A 19,087-nucleotide genomic window follows, 5' to 3' on the forward strand; every position below is an offset into this window, starting at 1 on the left:
TGTCATACATGGGTTACAATCCACTTGTCTTATATGGACTCACAGAGATAAAAATCTTTGTAATGATGCATTTTGTATGTATATTATGAGAATACTGTGCATTACATGTATAGTATGCAGTTAATGTTTTGTGGCTTCTGGTCTTTCCTGTCACAACATAATCGCATCCAAGACTTTCACTTTGATACTTGTGTATATGCTGTAGTGACAATAACGAATGTAAATTTATTTGATTTTTTATTTAAATTAATTTAACTGATTTTATAAGTCATAATTGAACCTGTTGATGATTGTTCAAATATATTTACAATTTTAAATGATAGAAGATAATATTAACTAAATGAAATAAATAAAATTATCAGCATGATTAAAAAAATGGCAACAAAAATATTCTTTGTGTGAAATATGTAATGAAATGCCCTTAGAGGTCTGTATCATCTGACAGCAAGCCACGATTGTAATTGTCATAGTTTAAATTCCTCTTATTTAAGTGATCATACATTTTGATGGTGTAAATGCATATGGTAACAATGAGAAATTTGATGGCCATGGTTGCCAACCTTGATTACCTGGTTGAAGTGAAACTTTCTTGACTGCTGAATATATCACACACGTATACTAGTAGGCTATTCTCTTTAAATTGTAATAGCACAACCTAATCAGAGCCTAACATGCAAAAGAAACATCAGGAATAAACAAATATTCTCCTAAAACATTGAACACAATATTTTAAGTAACTTTGATGTACAATTACACCTGAATAGACTGAAGAGATCTCTTGCGCTCCTAAAAGTTTCTGTTGACAAAGTAGTAGCAGCAGCAGGTAAATACAGATAAAATTCAAAAACAAGCATAACTTAATATCACTAAAATTAAATAGAAAGCTGCGCTTACAGACTCTCACATCCACACAAGTAAACACAACACTGACGTCTTCACTTCCAGGTCAAGAAGCTGTCAATCAAAAACTCAGTAGCCAATGAGAACACACTGCTCTAGCCCCGCCCCCTCGAGAGAATTGTGTCAGAACAGCGAACGAAAACTCAGGGAGCGTAAACGAAAACTTCAGAAGCGTAAATGAAAACTTAAGAAGCGTAAATGAAAACTCTTGAAGCGCATTTGTAAGTTTAGATCAGTAAAAGAAATATGAGGAATAGTTAGCAAAACATGCAGTGTATTAAAAACAAAGTAAAAAAAATTGCTTGCGATTCATTCTTTTTCAGTTTCAAAGATATTTTATTCAATTTCAATTTATATTTTCATTAGTTTCTTGAAAAGTTACGTTCATTATTATCGGCACAAAAATAATTCCATAATTAGTCCTTCACGCCTATTGCGATCTCAAAATTCCAGCCAGTTAATAATACCTAGGATATCTAAATCGACTGCTGGCGGTAGATCCTTTTCCTATTTAGCACCAAAACTTTGGAACAGTCTTCCTACCATTGTCCGGGAAGCAGACACACTCTTCCAGTTCAAAGCTAGACTAAAAACACATCTCTTTGACCCAGGCGCGTCGTTAGACATGGGCATTCGGGGCTTCAGCCCCGGATGTTTTTTTTTTAGCCCCGGATCTCAAAAAAATTAATTTATTGATAATTATTATTATTTTTTAATAATTTTGTATTTAGGCTATATAAAAAAATGACCGGGTCTTTTAATCTATCCTTCGGAATCATGTGTTAAAGACGATTAAAATGTGTTCAAGCAGATCAAAGTTACTATGGTTATAACTTACAGCACGCTTGCATTTAGAGTGCGCACCAGAGGAGAGAGAGAGCCTGAAAGAGCCATGTTTGTGGCTTCTGGTGGTGGTAGCTATTATGGACATTAGAGGGGGAAGGTATACTATATAGGCCTACTATATGAAAACTATAGTATAATGTGAGATAGAAATACAAATTTAAGTCGTTAAATTCAAGATCACGTAAACGTTTCCCTCCGCTGCGGCTGTCAGTCATTCTCCATTCAGCATCAAACAGCGCGTTGCGTTTGGTTACGACAGTCAACGATGAAACTCTCTCCAAGATGATTCAATGTTACTATTATTATACTTTACGGACGGTAGATAAAGCTATATGGTTTCGCATAAAATGACTATATCTTGCTGGACTGTATTGCTTAATATTCGTTTCTACCGTGATCACACTGGAGAGCACTAATTGTTCTTCACGCGCACATTAACTGAAATTTAAAACTGTTAAAAGAAAAGGCTCAATAAACTATTGCATAGATAGATACTGTTACTGTATAATACACTATGCATCGATATGCCTTTCCTTTGTGCTTTGAACTTTTCTGCGCGCTGTGACTCTGTGTTGCTTCAAGCGCATCATTCTGCGCTCGAGATGCGCATAAGCGCTGTGTGCCGCACATGAGTCCAGGGACGGACTGGGACTAAAAAACGGCCCTGGACTTTGACTAGGCCCGGCCCAAAGCAATCGGTGCGCGGAAACTCGACAACAACAACAATAACGCCTGCCATGAGTGTCACTTTAACTGTGGCTCATGATACTATACCATCCAAATTATAGCTAACAGCATATTAATCTATTCCATGCTGTCTTAAAATGAATTTATTACTTAATAATCTTAATTAGTTTATGCAGTAATTAATCTTAGCTACTGCACAAATAATAATACCACATCTAAATGAAAATACACCATTACAAATGTAACTTCTGTTTTCAAAATCTTCAAAGTTTGTAAGCATTAACTGTAACATTACCAACATTTTTAAAAGTAAAAACACAACATATTTCTTAATATTAGCTACTGCATGTGGCATTTTACAGCTAAAATGTTGAAGTTTAGCTGTTTTAACTACTGTAATCATTAAAAATGTAGCAAGCTGAATATCACTTCCTAACATCATCCCTAGCAAGTAACTTGCAAAGTAATTTCTGATTAATTCGGTTCGGGAGTAGTAGAGATAAAAGCCCGCCCGCACTGACAATTGATTGGTTGGGTCCTTACATGCGCTTCGTGAGGGACACGCGCACACTAGCACACACGCGCACACTAGCACACACACGCAATCTCTCGCTCCCTCTCTCTCTGCCATGCACGCGCTACGCATGCGCGCTCTTGCTCGCTCTAAATTCCGGGAGATTTTAACTAATTTGCGGACATCAGGGAGCCGCTATCAATATGCGGGAGACTTGGGATGTGTGTCGCGGCTGGTGGGCCGGCCCGCCGGCCGTCCTGGAGTACCGGCCGTTCTGTGATTCTCCAGATCACACAGATGGCCAGTCCGCCCCTGCATGAGTCTTTCATAATTATATCATAATACTTTTGCGCAATGAAAGATTATTAATAGCTTTTTTTGTTCTGTTCTGTCCTATCTATCATATGTTGCTGCCTCATTAAACAGCTGTGCTATACATTTAAAAATGTCTTAATTTTATAGTAGACTATATATATAGCCTATAATAATTGATCTTTCTGATTTTTATCTTGTTTTTCATGAATGTATTTTACAACAATACAAAGAGCAATGTGTAACGTTTTACCTGATTTAGTGCTACACTTATTGTCTCTTTGTTCCCCACTAAATAATGTTTTTTTCACTAAATGTTCAGATTTAATACAATTATTGTTTTTCTAGACTAAATTTTACAGAGTTATCCACTAATCGAGTTTATAATATAATTTTTGTCATAGGTTATGATCATATTTTTTTTTTGATTTGTTGTTTTTATTTATATGAAGTTGTCTGTATTAAGTAGATTGTGTTTAACACACAAAAGAGTGATTATCAGTTCAACACACAGAGTTATAGAAATTCTACTTGATTTAAAAAAAACTGCGCTGGTATTGGACCGGTATCGGTTGATACTCCGAATTTTTGGTATCGGATTGGATCGGTTCAGAAAAAATGATATCGGGACATCCCTAATATTTTCTGGTAGGCTATATCTAAGTTACCCAGGAGCTCTGTTGACATAGGCTTAGCTTGCATGAATTGAGTCGTTGAACACAGCAGGAGAGAACGCAACGTTAGCCAGCTAGGCTAGCTAAAGCTCCGGTGGAAAATTATTAGCTAACGCTACGGAGGCCATAATATTTTTGACTCATGGCTGAAGACCTGAAGTTAAGTTTCTCCAGCTCTCCAGGTTGGCAAAAAATGCATCTCAAAATGCATCAGATTGATGCTTTAAAATATGGAATATTTAAAATTTTCTTACGGGGAGCATGCCCCCGGACCACCCTAGAGGAGTAATATCCTTCTCAACTTTTTCACCCCTGACCCCTTTTCATGCCTGCTATAGTTCCTTTTCCAGACTTATACAAGCACACTGTTGGAGTGATTTATGTGTGTGTGTGTGTGCATAGATAGTTAAATAGATATAGATAAATATCTACACAGAATAGCCTATGTACACTCACCGGCCACTTTATTAGGTACCCCATGCTAGTAACGGGTTGGACCCCCTTTTGCCTTCAGAACTGCCTCAATTCTTCGTGGCATAGATTCAACAAGGTGCTGGAAGCATTCCTCAGGGACTTTGGTCCATATTGACATGATGGGATCACACAGTTGCCGCAGATTTGTCGGCTGCACATCCATGATGCGAATCTCCCGTTCCACCACATCCCAAAGATGCTCTATTGGGTTGAGATCTGGTGACTGTGGAGGCCATTTTAGTACAGTGAACTCATTGTCATGTTCAAGAAACCAATTTGAAATGATTAGAGCTTTGTGACATGGTGGAAGTAGCTATCAGAAGATGGGTACATGGTGGCCATAAAGGGATGGACATGGTCAGAAACAATGCTCAGGTAGGCCGTGGCATTTAAACGATGCCCAATTGGCACTAAGGGGCCTAAAGTGTGCCAGGAAAACATCCCCCACACCATTACACCACCACCACCAGCCTGCACAGTGGTAACAAGGCATGATGGTTCCATGTTCTCATTCTGTTTACGCCAAATTCTGACTCTAACATCTGAATGTCTCAACAGAAATCGAGACTCATCAGACCAGGCAACATTTTTCCAGTCTTCAACTGTTCAATTTTGGTGAGCTCTTGCAAATTGTAGCCTCTTTTTCCGATTTGTAGTGGAGATGAGTGGTACCCGGTGGAGTCTTCTGCTGTTGTAGCCCATCCGCCTCAAGGTTGTGCGTGTTGTGGCTTCACAAATGCTTTGCTGCATACCTCGGTTGTAACGAGTGGTTATTTCAGTCACTGTTGCCCTTCTATCAGCTCGAACCAGTCTGGCCATTCTCCTCTGACCTCTGGCATCAACAAGGCATTTCCGCCCACAGAACTGCCGCTCACTGGATGTTTTTTCTTTTTCGGACCATTCTCTGTAAACCCTAGAGATGGTTGTGCGTGAAAATCCCAGTAGATTAGCAGTTTCTGAAATACTCAGACCAGCCCTTCTGGCACCAACAATCATGCCACGTTCAAAGTCACTCAAATCAACTTTCTTCCCCATACTGATGCTCGGTTTGAACTGCAGGAGATTGTCTTGACCATGTCTACATGCCTAAATGCACTGAGTTGCCGCCATGTGATTGGCTGCTTAGAAATTAAGTGTTAACGAGCAGTTGGACAGGTGTACCTAATAAAGTGGCCGGTGAGTGTATATATATATATATATATATATATATAGTTTTATATTCATTTTTTTATATATTTAATATTCATGTATTATTTATTTGTGTTTCTGTAAATAGCTGTTGCAGTTCTACAAATAAAGCATTCTATCTTTATACCTATCAATTAAATTAGCTACAAAAAATGCACCTGAATGCAGGAAATTAAGTGTTTAATGCCCAATGTTTCCTGGGGGAGGTCCCCCAGACCCCCCATTTATATTATTATTGCTTATTATTATGTGCCTCTGAGTAGAAGTAGTAGTTAACAAAAGCGGGGGTGGGTGGGTGGTGGGGTCTGGGCTAAGCCCCCAATGTATCAAGACCCTAGCAACGCCCCTGCTTTGACCTAGCATACACATAATACATTATAGACATCTATAATTCAATGTTAGGCTGCATAGATTAGGTCAGCCGGAACTGGGAACACTTCCCTTAAAGGTGACCTATAATTCAAAATTGAATTTACCTTGGTATAGTCAAATAACAAGAGTTCAGTGCATGGACATGACATAGAGTGAATCTCAAACTGGACTGTTTTCGCGTTCTCATTTAATTCACGTTTATGAAAAACACCCCTGAAAAATGGTCGGTTCTCCACACAATACCGACTGTGACGCAATAGTCGGGATCATTAATATGTACGCCTCCAAATATTTGCATAATGCCAGCCCTCAATGCCAGGCGGAACTGCGCAGCCGAAGCATGGCAGTTGCTCAGTGTGGATGTAGACATGAACACAAAAGTATTTTTTTGTTCCTTCATCTGAGCCTCTGAAGAAACAATGGGTTAATTTTATTTTCTCTGGAAATTTTCAAACATTTCACCGACTGTTTCCTCAACTTGGGCCAATACAGAGCTGGCCTCGGATCGAGCTACCAAGCAACACTTTCTGATGTGTAATTGTTCAAGTTCAGACAGGTAATCTTTCTCTCAAAATCGTTCAATACTGTTTATGCATCAGTAAGTCAAGCCAGTGACTAAAATATCAGCTTCACATCGTTTCTTTTAGTAGGATGAAAATAATCGTATTTAAATTGTGAACAAATTATATACAGAAAGCGATCAAAGAACAATCTTTCCACACAGCGCGAGTTTATCTGGACACTTGCCAAACTCGTTATGAAATCAATGACGCACGTTACTGCACAACGAAGCTCTTACTGTATTTACATCATCGTGTTTGCATTGGTGAAAGCAGAGAGAGTGCAGAAACTGCTTTGCAATGATAAGATCTTCATTCTCGCGATCAACACACAGTCATCTGCTCAATGCTCATCACGGCAACATTTTATGTGATGGGAATAGATCTAAATACTTTAAAAACATCTCACGATTCGTTAATCTCGATAGCTGTTATAGTAAAAACGTATAATAGCATTAGTAAAAGTATTCGGGAGTGAGTTTCACATGTAATGCGTTGCTATTTCATATGCAAGCATGTCAGCCAATCACAGCAGTGGCCGCGGTTACACTGAATCCCACAGCAGACACGCCCCTTCAAACAGAGTGTTCAAATCAGAGGCTAAAAGCAGGCTAGGAAAAATGCCATTTATTACTAAATTATGATTATTTTTTATCTAAAAAACATACTAACATTATAAGGGTAACCCAGGAAACATTATAAAATAATAAAAAAAAACATTCTAGGGCACCTTTAAATCTTGATGTACTCGTTACATCATAAGAAGAATGGCATCTACGCTAATATTAGTGTCTTTGTTTATCCCGAGGTTTTCCTGCAGCCTGCCGGATCCAGGCCGTATCCAGATCTGACGAAGGAGATTCACCTGGACCCGATGACAATGCAGTGCTGAAGTGTCAACTATCCTCTCTCTATGGAGGATCCCTTTCCCACTGACTCTACAGATAAAGCGTTGTGAATTTCGGTTCGCGTACCCCGAAGTGATAAAATAAAACAAAATTCTGTATCAAAATTTATAGGCAAGACAAGTAGTTTGTTTAGGCATGGGTTGTATGGAATTACAAACCTGCACACATATTTTCAAAAGCACATAACTATAGAATCAATTCTAAATGTGCACGTGAACGTCGTCAGAGTTAATCACAGGTTCGCGTTTAAAGTCTGATCATGTGAGGTGAATCATTCAAAATTAACTTTAGCTGGAAATAACATTATTGAAGAACCGCTATAAAACCAAAACAATCTCTGTTACCTTAAATTATATGTTTATCTCTGTAAAGCTGCTATGAAACAATCCATTGTTAAAAGCGCTATATAAATGAAGATGACTTGACTTGACACCAGGTTAATATTTAAAATACTAATAATTTAATAATTGTAATCTGTAGCAATAAACATAATGAATAATTTTTTTTTCCAACTGTACATTATCATAAATTCACTTATATTTACATTTAAAACAACTGATTTTAATTACTTACTTGCATACTTAGACACACAAAAGAAAGAATGTCAATATTGCCCATTATATATTTATCAGCTAATCAGAGCCACTCGAGACCACATCACTGAAGAAAAAGTAGAGACTGGCCAAGAGAAAATACACAGTATGTGTGAACAGATACTTAACAGAATGTCAAAACCCTCTTCCAGTAGCATTTTTTTAAATACAGCACAGATATGAGGAAAAGCAATCTAAACTCACTCTATTCTTGTTTTGATTTTCATCTCTTTTTTTCTCACCTCACTCTGATTTAATTTGAGAATTGGGAAACATAATGTTCTGCCATCACAGAACAACGGCCAGAAAAGAACCTTGGGCTTATTAAATTTTAATAAGGTTCTCCAGGCAACTTTCCCTCGCCGTAATTGCTTTGTGTATTTCCCCTATGGGGACCCCGCTTCTTGTTTGTTATCGACACAAAGCTGTTGAAATCACAGCCAGCTCTCTCTCTCACACACACAATTTCTCACCCATTGCCTCACTTACACAGTCTCATTTTTTAAAATAAACATTAAAATTAAACATTAATTAAGCTTTAAGTTGATATTTGCATTGCCTAATTACCATCAACGTGCCATGTTCTGTTTCCTGAAAAAAAAAGCAACCTACAGCAGCCGCAAAAGTACCTACCAGATGTCACAATACACATTCACTCTGGATTCTACTACATTTCCTGCAGAGAAATTGTGAGCCCTTTGGTAAAATTGAGCAGAGAAATTAGCCTGCCTTGCTGATAGCAAAATGACTTTTTTTCAAGGAAGGTGAGAACAAAGAAAGAAACGCTGTCATAACAGATGCAGAGTCTGCTGTGAAGCGTTCTTAGAGGAACGAAAAGACATTTAATCCTATACACTTTAAAAGTGCCTTAAATGAAGCCTCTCCAGTTTCTGCTTTAGTTGGTGTTTCATTAGTTTTGTTTCCATCCAAAGTTGTGAATTTAAATATTGTTTAAAACATTTGCGAATAAAGCACAGTTCTCCCATCCCATGTGTTCAAGAGAACAAAATCATCACTTGCTGAGAAACTGGCGCACAATATCTGTAATAAAAATGGAAGTCGCTGCAATCGGGGAAGCCACTGTGGCTCTTTTTTCCTACATTATAAATGACTTGCGTCTCAGAACATGTAGATTAAAGGAAATAAATTGTGTCATGTTATCTTACATTCGGATGCCTGGTGTTTGAGAATGCAATCATGTGAGACGCTCCTGAAATGGGATTAAACCAACATTTGAGATGCTGTGCACTGAACTGGTCTGGTTAGTCCAGTTATCCAATCACATCAACTGTTGAAGCAAAGTCACGTGAGTTTTTTGTTGCGCATCGAGGGATTTATCCCGTAAATGTGTTTACATCATAGTTTACGCACGCCTTCTTATTGGATTAAAAATGTATTCACCTCAATTGAGCGCATGCATATTGTTAGAATGTATGTGCATCTTGGCGTTTCTATCTTGCTTTTTAACAGCACATTCAAATCTGCATCTCATGTCATGTCTGTTGTAGATTCTAATGGCTGTCTGAGATCCTTTTTGCACCTTGCATTAGAATGTGTTTGTCTGGACTGCATTTACACTGCATTTCAAGTTTCCTCCAATGTAATCGGATAGAGATATAATCACTAACCTACACAAAATCTAAAACAATTACATACTACATAAGAGATTGCATTAATCATAAATTGGATGCTTTAACATTTTTAAACTTTAAATTGTTTGACAGATAAAAAGTTATGTTGGTCTATTTATGTTATAAGTATTTTTAAATATGCCCTTTGAAAAGAGTCTAGCAGGGAAACGTGAGTGGGGAATTGTAATTCCAAGTAAATGGAATTAAATTAGAGACCAGATTGTTAAATAGAAGTGTCTGTTGATTTTTCACATTGTAAGAGAATAATAATAATAGCAAGAAAGAACCCTAAGCGCTTGGTAAAACTAAACACACCACGTTCTTGTGATTTCAATATCAAATTAAAAATACTGAAAGACAACAAACAAGTACCTGTCAAAAGTTTGGAAACATTCCTATTTCTATTGTTTTTGAAAGTATATTATGCTCATCAAGCCATTTATTTGGGAAAAAAACATTTATTTGATTAAAAAACAGTAATATTGTGAAATATTATTGTTTTCTATTTGAAAATACTTTAAAATATTATTTATTTCTGTGTTGCAAAGCTGAATTTTCATCAGCAATTACTCAGGATTCATTCAGGATTCATTGATGATTAAAAAGTTTAAAGCATTTATTAAAAATATAAATCTTTTCTAACAATTTAAATCTGTACTATCACTTTTTTATCAATTTAACACATCCTTGCTGAATAAAAGTATTAATTTCACTCAAAAAAAGAAAGAAAAAAATGTCTGACCCCAAATTTTTGAATAGTAGTGTATATTGTTACAAACGATTTCTATTTTAAAAGAATCCATCAAAGAATCCTGAAAAAAGTATCACAGATTGGAAAAAAAAATCAAATACATAAGTTTCACCGAAAACTGACCACCTCAAATTTTATTTTATTTTATTATTTTAAATTACCTCTTTTATTTTACTGATCCAATCACAAAAACCCATGTGAATGACAGATGTAAAAGAGGGCATTACAGGAAAAAATACAAAAACAAATTGACAACACAATGCCAAACAATAGGAGAGACATACCTTAATTCTGATTAATATCCATATATTAATATAAATAATTATTTTATTTCAGAGTAAAATATGTATTGTCTATCATTTAAATCTTAATTTAACATTTCATCATGTTGAAATATCTGTGCTTAAAATATTACCTGAGCTTGAATATTTTTGTAGCGCTATCTCTTGAGTTAATTACACCATGAAAGAGTCTGTGTTTGGTTGTGGTTATGAATAAAGATAATTACAAAAAAGTGCATAATTGTTGTCTGACAAACAGCCAGCCATTATTTAAAACAATAAACCACTCAAAAATCCTTCAGACACAACTAAATGATTTCTTTGTTCAGCATATACGAACTGACCAGTATCAGTAAACACACTTTTTTTTTTTTTTTTTTTTTTTTTTTTGGCTCATTCAGCCAAGGGCAGAGATTTTGAAGTTTCTCACACCAGGGTTGAATTACTTCAGAAATGACATTCTGAGCCCAGCTTTTATATATATTTATATATTTGTATGTTTCCATTAAGGTTCTTAAGCATGGGGTTTGGGCTGAAGCATCTGTGTTTGATCTAAGGAATTGCTCAAGGAATCCAAAGAGGATTGGTATCTTAATTTATCATCACAACAAACTTCAAAAACGCGTTTATTAAAAGCATGGCTTTTTGTCAGAGCTATTCATTCCTTTCTTCTCTCTCTGGGTCATCCAGCATCATTAGTCAGCAAGCAAAAAAAAAAAAAAAAAAAAAAAAAAAAAAAAAAACCCCGGCTTAACAGCTGCCGCTCTCTCTTGACAGTTCACGTGAGAGTGCTTAGGGGGGGGTTTGAGGAAAAAGAAAAAACAATGCTTTAAAAAATGGTGACTGTTCTTTTTACTGAATCCTTTCAACCCTGTGGCAAGGATGACTCAAGCAGGCCAGTCATTTTAGCAACCTTAAAGGCATAGCAAAAAACAATTCTGCCATTCATTGATCATTTACTCACCCTCATATCTTTCCAAACCTGCATGACTTTTTCTTCTTCTCTAGAACCCGAAAGGAGATGGCTGACAGAATATGCTTCAAAAGCTGCTTTAAAATTAATTTGCACAGACACTGTCAAGCTCTAAAACACTTACTTGTGCACTATATTCCAAGTCGTATGGCTTGAATTTCTTTCTTTTGGTGTCAGCATATTTGAAGTGCAATGCTCTTGCCCAAGTGGCATTGTTGACTACATTACCACTTTTTTTCCCAGTGACCTATGCTGTCAAATGACCATTGGTGTGGGTTACCGTTTGAGCTCAAAAGACTTCTTTCCTCGAGTACATTTCCTGCTGTGAGGGAACCGCGGAGGCTGCAGGCCTGTCACTGCTGAATAGCCAGTCTTTTGCTCACCGGTGGATCGATCTGAGCACAGGAAGCCAGAGACGCCAGGGATCAGACTTCAGGAATCTCACTGCCACTCGACTGCCCGGAGCCCGCGGCACCATGCCAAACATCAGCTCAGCCATCAGGACCAGAAAACTGCAGCATATAGCACACAATCTCTCTCTCTCTCAAAAAAAAAAAGATTGCACGCACACTATGATTGCATCTGGAACTATGCTCAGCATCGAGCTCCTGTAATTTTCCAGTCATTTTTTGATCTATCATCTGCCAAAGTGGTAAAGCAGAACGTTTATCACAATGGATGAAATAAGGTAATCACTTACGAACTGACTGCTTTCTCAAAAATTATGAACTTCACATACTCTGATGCAGTGATTGTTCCTGTCTAGATACTCAGCGATGGTTATGGCAGTTCTAAAAAGCAGGTTATTATGGTTGTCCATATAAATGCCCCATTCGACAATCATCAGCAACTACTGTGCAATTTTGAGAATCTAAGAAAATCTCCACCTGAGTTGAACAGAAATAATGCGCTGATGATAAAAAGCTTTGATTTGCTGAGAATATTTTTTATCCTTTTCTAGCAGAGATGAAAGAGGAAACAGTAAGTTTTTCCCCCCAAAAAGTGCCAAGTCTCCTGTTGTTTCTTTTGTTATGTTGCAGTTTCTTTTTAGCATGTTAGACTGACCTCTCCTTGCACAGATATAAACAAACCCAAATACCATTGCAAACCAGGCCACAAGCAACTGTGAATAACTTGGGAGACTGAAGTGCAGCATAGGTTAATCTTGTTGGTGCTGACCCATGTACACTAAAACTAAAATATTTATTGACACCCAGAGATGCTCTCTGATAACTGAACTGGGCAAGACTTTTCCAATTGAAACTCCAATTAAATTTTAATTGAAGTGAATAACCTATATTGAAATGATTTGAAAATGACTTTTAAATTCCAGTTCAGTTAAAATTGAATATGAATAACCTACAGATTTTATCATAAAACATAACATACACTAAATTGGTTAATTAAGATGTTTTATGTTTTTGAAAGAAGTCTCTTATGTCTACATTTATTTGATTAATAAAGCAGTAATATTCCATTATATTATTAAATAACAGAAATAGTATTACCATCTAAAATAGCTGTTTAGAATATTATGAACAGTTATTTTAGATGGCAATTATATTTCTGTTATTTAATAATATATTTGTTTCTTGAGCACCAAATCAGCATATTAGAATGATTTCTGAAGGATCGTGTGACACTGAAGACTGAAGTAATGGCTGCTGGAAATTTAGCTTTGCCATCACAGGAATAAATTATATTTTAATATATACTGTATATTATAATGAAAAACAGTTATTTAAAATTGTAATAATATTTAACATTATTAGTGTTTTACTGTATTTTTGATCAAATGGATGCAGCCTTGTGAAAACACCCATGCTGAAGTTGACTATAAAAAATGATCTTTTTGGAAATTGATCTTAATGCCTTAGCATAAACAAAACATTCCAAAGCATTTGACTATTTCAAGAAATAGTAAATTAACTTTTTTTAAACATTTTTTTTTAAATGGCACCTACATAAATTATTCAATGCATTTTATTCATATATGATTCGTTATATAGTTAAGGGCACTTAGTTTCCTCTACAAAATGAAGCCAGCAACATGAAACTAATTCTGGATTTACAGCTGAGAAGAAAGAGAGAAATATTCCATTAACTCAAGCTCAAGGGCTTTTTTATATTAAATTACATATAAAGTTTTAACCCTGAGGTCTGCATATGGTTTAATGATCACAGAGTAAAGCTGTTGTTCACAGTTTAATGGAAATAATTTGTGTACACTGTGGAGTCTAATATTAAATCGCATGCACTAGTTCAGGTAAAATAACATGGTATAATGAGAAGGTGTTGATATAAAAATATCTCATTCAACAATCAGATCGTGACAGACAATTTCACCGTTTTAGTGCTAAAAAGCCAATACTTCCTGTTGCACAGCACAGCACTTATTCAAATTTATGGCAAATAAGCTTCAAATTCCACGAGCTCATTAAAATGTATAAGTTTGCCGCTGACCTTTTAGGCAGCAGAGATGTAGCAGATTCTACTCTAATGGTTCGGTATTCTAGTCATTTTGAACAGGCGACTGTCGAACACTGGAGAGCATTAATTCCGACAGTTTGTATCAGTGTGAATCACGCTACACTCTTTAAATTCCCCTTCAAAGCAGCAATTCCAAAGATCATGTTACTAATTGATGAACACATTTTGCGAACGGGCGCATTTGAATTAAACATGTTTGGTTATTTTTTTCTCTTCAGCGTAGTGAACAATGTTTGTTAGTCCAGCCATATTCACCGCCGATTTGCATTAGAAATGGAAAATCTTCTACAAAGTAGGTTATCGAGTGGAGTTGGGCCATTTTGCATTGCTGCCTTTGCGGAGGCGAGATCAAATGGCAGTCACTGTGCCCGCAGCAGACAGGGAGCAGCTGCCAGTACGGTGCCCCCCTTAGGACACCTTATCCTCAGTTATGTCCTAGAACTCAATCCCATAACCTCCCTCCACTTCTAGCCATTGCTAGCATACTGGAATTTATGGGTCAGTGCTCAAGAAGGAGACCCGCAGGAACTACATTTAAGCGACTGAGAAGTACAAGTTCTCAGAAGGGGACTTTTACATGGGCAATGTCACAGAGCAACAATCGCATGGAACTTTCCAAGACCTAGCTACAGAAAATAGGGATGTCAAAAGATCTTTAAGCATTCCTGCTAAAAAAAAAACTTATTTTGTTGTTTTCAGATGGTCTTAGAAGGCATAAACTGGTCTATCAGTCAGGGCATGTTGGTGTTCATCTAGGAAGCCAGCTGAAAGGTTTCCAAAATCTCCCTACAACTAGCCAAGTGACCAGTCTAGGAGACCAGCTAAGACCAGAACACCAGCTTAAGCTGGTTTAAGTCATTTCCTCAACAGGTTTTCTGGCCGTATATGGTTTAAAATGGCCTGAACTGGTTTACGATGGTCTTAGAGCCTGACCAAACTTCATCAACATCCCCAGTGATGCACCAAAATAATTTTTACTGAAAACCACAAATAAAGTTTGTTTAATAAGCAATTAATTAATCACATTAAATGAAATGAAATCTGAGTTGTATAAAAACTTGTAAATTATAAGTTGTGCAGTTTTTAAGTAAACTTTGTAATGATATGATTATGTTTCTACTCTAATTCGTTGTTGAAATATAAATTTAATTTAAATGGCCGCTGTAATAAAAACTTGTCTTCATGACAGATTTATTCAAACATACATTAAATAATAAATGTTAAGTAAAAATATAATGAATACAGTGTTTAATAGTGCATATATTTAGCAAAATTATTTATTTCTAGCTAACTTATGATCTATGGACATTGAATGGCTTTCCTGGGGTAAATATAACATTACATGACATTGTTTACAAGTAGTTTTATTGAAGCCTTTCCACAGTTGAAACAATGACTCAGTGATTATATGAGACATACATTTCAGTAAGTTTCTTTCAACATACATTATGATGTTCATTCATGTTTATTTCGCAACATAACATAGTAAAGAGGAAGAGATGATCGGTTCATGTGCGCTTTGCGCTGTTCAAAAATAACAAAGCATCAAGCTTATTGAGATTATTGGATGGTATGCAAACTATAAATAATGTTTAAGGACGTTTTGTTCAGCCATCAACTGAAAACAGCATAGACTAAAGATATTGGATCATAACATTTTTTTAACTTATCCACATTGTGTGCACGAAAAAGACAGTGACACCATCAAAATGTGCCATCGGAGAAGCGCCAATTAAATGTCACCCTTTCGGTTAATGTTTTCAGCCCTCCAAAACTGTTTTGGCCGAAACTGAAAATTAATTTTCGGCTAAAAATGTTCTGGATGTTGAAATTTTGGTGTATAACAAGTCATTAGGCTGACCCTTCCCAACCATTAGAACATTTCCTGAAGCATACCTTTTTATGACGTCCTTACCCCTCACCCCAGTACAGCCCTTCACTTCAGTTCAAAATCAGGACAGCTTGTATTGGAGGTCATGTTGGCAAGTGTGTACCTGAGCTCCTCTCTCTCTCTCTCTCTCTCTCTCTCTCTCTCTCTCTCTCTCTCTCTCTCTCTCTCTCTCTCTCTCTCTCTCTCTCTCTCTCTCTCTCTCTCTCTCTCTCTCTCTCTCTCTCTCTCTCTCTCTCTCTCTCTCTCTCTCTCTCTCTCTCTCACACACACACACACACACACACACGTTTGCCTCACCTTGCCGACCCTTCTCTTTACTGAAGGGAAACACTCTCCCTAGCACTGAAACAACTGCACTGTAATTACCGTCATTTGTCAAGTGTGTGCCTGATTTATAGTCAATTAAAAATACCCCAAAAAGTGGCAGTGGGCCTTGTTGTATGTGGGCCGTGTGATTAATGTTGTACAATTACAGTTGTGAGAGTGACGTGAGCTGGAGAAAGCCATGTTGAGAGAGACAGGGGCCCATGATACATGGCTAAAACAGAGATTAGATTACCATAAAAAAAAAAATGCTACTTTTGAACCACATAGCATATATTTATTTATGTAATGACTTAATTTAAAAGATGTTTTTATTAAGATGTTTAATGTAGTGTGAATATAACTTGTTCATAATGACTAGCTCATGATAAATAAAACATTTGTTTTGTTAAAGATAAAGGCCTGACTGCACTGTATCCACCTTATTTTTCAGGTAAGAGCGGGCGTGGCCATTTGTAATATTAATGTGTCTTAGATTAGGCTTCCGATGTCATTCACTTCCAGTTATTTTTAGCTGTACAAAACAGCTCGTTATGCTGCATGAGTTTGCAAACTGGTGTTTCTTACCATATCATTTTAATGTATTGCCTTAATTATAAATAGAGTTGACTGCACTTACTGTTATATTCTTCTCGTTATTTCCCTATATTGGCTAATAAATCGGAAGTCTTGCACATTCACAAAAAACGTCTTCCTTCCGCGTTGAAAAATAAGGTGGATACCATCAGGTTGGAGGTTTCTTCAGCAAAGGTTCTTCTAAGTTATCATCATCTCTTACAATCACATACAATAAATTGATGTTATTTGGCCCTGAAGTGAGCTGTCATTTCACAGCCAGTAAAAAAAAAACTCACTGTAAAGCGTGCTTATGTGCCTTCAACACGCATGGAAACACTTATGCCTGTAAACTCAAAGATCTTGAGGCTATACCCCAATTCAATTTCCTTAAAACCAGTAAGCAATGCAGAAGGCTGAGTGCACTTAAGATGGAACAATGATAAAGTCAAGCACAACACAGTGGAGGAAGTCTGAGTTTCTTCCAGGAAGAGGTACTCCAGAGCTACGAATCAGTGCCAGGCCTGAACAGACACACTATTGCATGGACTGAGAGCTGAGGAAGTGTCTGAAAATAATTGTGATGATGGCTAATCAAGACTGTAACTCAGAATCTTACCGCCATACATGCGATAGTGAATCACACACTGCTTGTTACAGTGACAGTCTGTATTCGGTCTGAGGAATGAGGCTGGTGCACTGTTTTTGGCCTGCATGATGTAATGGTGAGCAAGATGGAGGTAAATGTTTGAACTGCCAATGGGGAGTTAGAATCTGGTGGAAAATGCCTTAGACTGAAGCAACGAGCACACTTACATTAAGAAAAAACAGAACTATCTGCAAGCGATATCAAGCCTAATGTGTAAACACAGAAAAAAAAGGGTTCTTAAGTTTTAAGTGCAGGGCTCTTCATAAAGAACTGCCAGATGGCCTGGGGCAGTGTATGGTCCCGATCGGGCCAGTGCAGCATTGTCATGAAAGTTTGTCATTTGCACTTTTTTTAAACCCTTGCCAATACAAACATTCAAGCGACGCAAAATAAAACTCAATTCGGTACTCGCGCGCTGTGTGAGAATAGCCTGGTAATACCAAACTCTGCTACTTCACTTTGCTTCGTAGACAGAGTCTGGAATGGCATAATTGAAAAGTGTTTTCTTTCTCGCGGGGGGGCGCTTGTCTGAAGTATAATTTGTATAGTATAACTATAGTATATAGTGTAGTAGAAGTATAACTCGCGGTCGTTTTCGATTTCCCTAACCTAAAATACAATCTAAAACTCGACGCTTAGCGTCTACGTCACAGCTCTCAGCCCGCCCTCTGTTCGTTGATTGGCCGGCTGTTTTCAGGCCGGGGGAAAACTGAGAGATAGGTCGCCATCTCATACTGAGTACAGAAGCGAACTGAAATTGAGCGGACGTACGAAGTCTGACGTAGTCAGGCTAGTGTGAGAAGGCAAGTCTGCACACACATCCGAAGAGCGCACCCAGAAAGCCACCCCTCAGACAGCGCGCAAATACTAAATCGAGTTCTCTTTCACGGTGTCTTGCACTTGAATGGACAAATTCACACAAAATTATGTCAAAATTACAGTCTCCTAGCAAACACAGTCGGTTATGGCTTAAGTGAATGTTAACAGTTGAGAAAGAAAATCAGGGTTTCTACACACTTTTTAAAAACAAATTTAAGACTTTTTAAGACCCGAAGAAATCAAAATGAATACCGTGCATTAGGGGTGTGCAATATTGACAAAAATATGGCTCGATATTTTCAAAGTTTTCTTGATAATAATTAGATGATATTTTACTGATTGTGTTTTTGTGCTTGGTGCCATGGTTGGTTTAGGCCTGTTGTTGACTGCTGACTCACGAAGATATTCATATTTTTCAAATTCTATGCAGTGGTCAGTTTACAGCAGTGATAGAAATTTACATTTTTTATTAAGGGGTAATATTTGCCACCTTATATTGATTTCCAGGGGCATTTTCATCTATATATGGACATTTGTAGATGTATGCATCACCTTTTATGTCAAATTCTAACATTCAAGTTAAATTCTATTAGAATAATAACACAATATCACTGTTACCAGTCAAATTAAATCATTAAATCAAAATCCATCTTTGCAGTGCAGAGGTGACACAGAAGCGGCATCAGAACTGGCAT

At 37.0% G+C, this 19,087-nt stretch overlaps 1 protein-coding gene across 1 annotated transcript in view; it reads right to left on the reverse strand.

Moving 5' to 3' along the window:
• The window catches only part of cdh13 (cadherin 13, H-cadherin (heart)), a 430,791-nt gene that overhangs the window by 277,013 nt on the left and 134,691 nt on the right, over positions 1 to 19,087 (reverse strand). The gene's annotated exons all lie outside the window — the stretch shown is intronic.

The sequence above is a fragment of the Rhinichthys klamathensis genome, unplaced genomic scaffold (assembly GCF_029890125.1).
Source record: "Rhinichthys klamathensis goyatoka isolate OS25496 unplaced genomic scaffold, OSU_Roscu_1.1 h1tg000181l_1, whole genome shotgun sequence".
NCBI lineage: Eukaryota > Metazoa > Chordata > Actinopteri > Cypriniformes > Leuciscidae > Rhinichthys > Rhinichthys klamathensis.